Source organism: Hyperoodon ampullatus (genome assembly GCF_949752795.1).
Source record: "Hyperoodon ampullatus genome assembly, chromosome: 2".
Classification (NCBI taxonomy): Eukaryota; Metazoa; Chordata; class Mammalia; order Artiodactyla; family Ziphiidae; genus Hyperoodon; species Hyperoodon ampullatus.
Window position 1 is genome coordinate 63731773 of NC_136915.1, and position 4133 is coordinate 63735905.

Sequence of the window (4133 nt, forward strand, 5' to 3'; positions counted from 1 at the left end):
ATGTAACTTGCTTTGAAATAAGGCAGTAGCTTAAAGAAATGATGACTTACCTATCTCTAGCATTTAAAAGCATCCTATATCAAGACTGATAAGCAGTCAATTCTGTCTGTGGCTAACCCTGAATACTATAGACTACGTACCATAATATTTTGCCCTCAGCAGGTAAAGAACAAATGTATGTGACAAGTGTGAATATATCATTTCCCCTGTTTAAGTGAATAAAATTACACCCACTATATTCTACCTTCCTGCTGACCCGACCTTCAACTTTTAGAGAATTAGGTATGTCTATGTGTTGAAATAAGTACAACTCTTTGTGTTATAGGAAGATAAGAACAGAGACTAATTCAGAAGCCTATACTTAATATTTATGAATCATATGGAAATACTTGGAATGGGTACCATTTTCAGTCACAGAACTTATTTTTAAATTAATTTTAAAGACCCCAAGATTAAAGTTTAAAAAACAAAAACAAAACAAAAAGAGAACATGAACAGCTATAGCTGTCCATATGCTGCTAATTCTAGCAGCCAGAGAGGAATTCCAACAAATGTCATGAGGCAAAGGGCCTTGGTGTTTGTTGTTGGCTGTCTTGGAGGAATCCATCAGTGACTCTCCCATTTAATGGGCCTCTGGTCTTAACCTATCAAAGCATCTCTTTCCCTAGAGGAAAAGACTAGTAATAAATACTTAAGTATAGTGTGTTATCTAACTTCCTTTATTATCATCCTAGAAAGTCTCAGTAAATATAAACATGAACTACTTATTGGAGTAAGTAGTGCCTGTCAGTGGTCACTCTATACTGATTTATTGAATGAGGAATACCTTGAACTTGAACTTCACTTGTTGCTCTCCCATCTCGGAAACTAAACTTAAGACATTGATTAAGCCTCACTGGTGTCTAACCTAGTGACTAATTCAAACGGGGCCAGCAGGGGCTAAAGCATAAGGCTTATGCATTAGTACTCAAGGCACCCTAAAGTCTTTACCTGAGCCAACATAACTTACCTACTTACTTATGCAAACTCCACCCCACAGCTTAGATCTGGAAAAATCAGTGGGGGGCGGGGAGGGGGAGGGAGATCAACACCCATAACACACTGCATGTCACTGCTTCTGCAGCCATTCCTAGCCAACACATGGGAAAGATTTTATTTGTCATCGCATTTCACTTTTCCTTGATCCTCTACTTTCTTAATGGCTGCTTGGATAGCCTCTTGGCTGACCAGGAACTGGTGAGGTCCAACAGCATGCAGGTTCTCATCCAGTTCCAGGAGAATGGGGACTCCAGTAGGACAAGTAATGTTGATAATGTCTTCATCTGAGATACCTTCCAAATGTTTCAGGAGTGCCCGTCTGCTATTTCCATGGGCAGACATCAGAATGGTTTTACCACTTAATACTTCAGGAGCAATCCTTTCATTCCAATAAGGAAGGAGTCTCTCCAGAACATCCTTTAAGCTCTAGGATCATGGCAGCTGATCCAAAGGAATGGTGCACACTTTGTACCTCCAGTAGTTGTAGATTTCATGGTAGTAAGGATGGGACTCCTCTATGGGTGTTGGGGTCACAACAACCTCTATGGGTGTTGGGGTCACAGCTCTTTCTCTACAGCCTCACTTGTTCCTCGCCATGATTCAAAGCCATTTGCTCCCTGTTGAGACCCATCAAGGCTCCATTGTGACACTCATCGAGATGCCAGGAGCTTTCCATGGAAACCCACTCCTGCCCCAGCTCTTCCAGGATCAGCCAGGCTGTGAGGATGGACCAGTTCAGGATGGATGTGAACATAAGATCAAACTCAAAGTTTAGTGCTTTGAGTTGCTGCCCACAGTTCTGAGCTTCTTCCATTCTTTCACTGTTAAGTTTTTGATCCACCCAGCTACAAAAACAGTTCTCTTTATCCCAAGCACCCTCTCCATGTCTTAACATAATCAGTTTGTACTTGGACATACTGATGGCTGAGCTTCTCTAGTGCTTTCCAATGGGCCAGTGTTCAGTGACAGCAATATGTCTGCAAAACGGCCACCAGCGGCAGGCACTCCTCGGAAGCGCTGAGCAGCCAGTGCCTCTCAGGACTCTTCACTGCGGCCAGCATCAACTCTCTTTTCTAGTCCGGGAGCCAGAAGGGGCAGGTCGTAACAAAAATATTTTCGATATCTTTCAGATGTGAAAAGGACAAATAGAATCACTGATCCAGGACTTTTAGAATATCCATGGTTAAATTTACTTTGAAAACATCAGTTTTCTATTTCAAAAGCAGCCCCTCATTCTGTGATTTGTAACAAAAATTATTAAAACTAGATGATGCCTCATATATATAATTTTATATTAAAGATCAAATTTCAGATTTTTGCTTCATAAATTACACAACATGCCATTTGGAAAAGGCCAATATTTTGGTTCACTTGTCAATGCTCTCAGTGTTTAATGAAGCAAAGTGTAGCTGTGTTGATATTTTTATTGTGGCACTTGATCATATTTTCATTGGCAGACCCGCAGATGGCCATTTTTACTCCAGAAAATATCTGGCTAGATAAATTCTAGTTTTGATCTACTTGTTGTTCACATATGTTTGGAAATCTCTGCTGCCTTTGCTTTTTACAATGAAAGCTTTTATAATGAAATATTTACATTGACTTCCTAGCTTTTTTGAAAGCCCTCCCCAGTCTGCATCTCAACTTATCTTTCCAAACTTTATTTTACTGCTCCCTTCGTATGTCCTCTGCTTTAGCTAAATTGAACCGATCATCATTCTACATGAAAATCTGTCATTGTTCCTTCATTCCTGGGCCTCCCTTCACTGGAATTTTCCTGACGTCCAACAGCTCACCCTAACCCTTATCTCAAGCATTATTGCCACCTATTAAAGTACCATGTGTCCAAAAGGACTAATCTCCAAAATATATAAACAGCTCATGCAGCTCAGTATTAAAAAAAAGGGAAAAAACCCAATCAGAAGATGGGCAGAAGACCTAAATAGACATTTCTCCAGAGAAGACATACAGATGGCCAAGAGGCACATGAAAGGATGCTCAACATCACTAATTATTAGAGAAATGCAAATCAACACTACAATGATGTATCACTTCACACCAGTCAGAATGGGCATCATCAGAAAGTCTACAAACAATTAGTGCTGGAGTGGGTGTGGAGAAAAGGGAATGCTCTTGCACTGTTGGTGGGAATGTAAATTGATATAGCCACTATGGAGAACAGTATGAAGGTTCCTTAAAAAACTAAAAATGGAATTACCATATGACCAGCAATCCCACTTCTGGGCATATACCCAGAGAAAATCATAATTCAAAAAGACACATGCACCCCAATGTTCATTGCAACACAATTTACAATAGCCAGGTCACGGAAGCAACCTAAATGTCAACTGACAGACAAATGGATAAAGAAGATGTGGTACATATATACAATGGAATATTACTCAGCCATAAAAAGGAATGAAATTAGGCCATTTGTAGAGACGTGGATGGACATAGAGAGTGTCATACAGAATGAAGTAAGTCAGAAAGAGAAAAACAAATATCGTATATTAATGCATATATGTGGAATCTAGAAAAATGGTACAGATGAACCAGTTTGCAAGGCAGAAATAGAGACACAGATGTAGAGAACAAATGTATGGACACCAAGGGGAGAAATCAGGGGTGGGAGTGGTGGTGGGATGAATTAGGATATTAGGATTGACATATATACACTAATATGTATAAAATAGATAGCTAATAAGAAACTGCTGTATAAAAAAATAAATTAAAGTTTAAAAAATAAAATAAAATAAAGTCCCATATGTCTAATCTTTCAAATCCATAAGTGCTGCACTAACTTTTGCAGATTTTTTTCCTTCCTTGAACTCTGGAAGTATGGCCTTATTTCTTAGGACAAATTTCTGTTTACAAACTGTAAGCTTCTTGTTATCTTTCTCCTTTCAGAGTACTTATTCACATACTCTCACTACAACTATTCAGCAATATAGTCACCTCCTTTCTTCCTTTTCCTGACCCCTCTACTTTGCATCAATCTTTACAACTCTCCTTTCTCTTTTTTAACTTGAACTTCATGGCACTCTTAATATTATTCATACCCCCTAGAGCTTATTTCTTTATTTTAAGCCCAACTT

At 39.1% G+C, this 4133-nt stretch overlaps 1 pseudogene across 1 annotated transcript; it reads right to left on the reverse strand.

Moving 5' to 3' along the window:
• Positions 1 to 1152: 1152 nt before the first annotated feature.
• LOC307048950 (bisphosphoglycerate mutase-like) lies at positions 1153 to 1954 on the reverse strand (annotated as a pseudogene). Its single transcript has one exon. The product of its transcript is annotated as a bisphosphoglycerate mutase-like (transcript).
• Positions 1955 to 4133: the final 2179 nt, after the last annotated feature.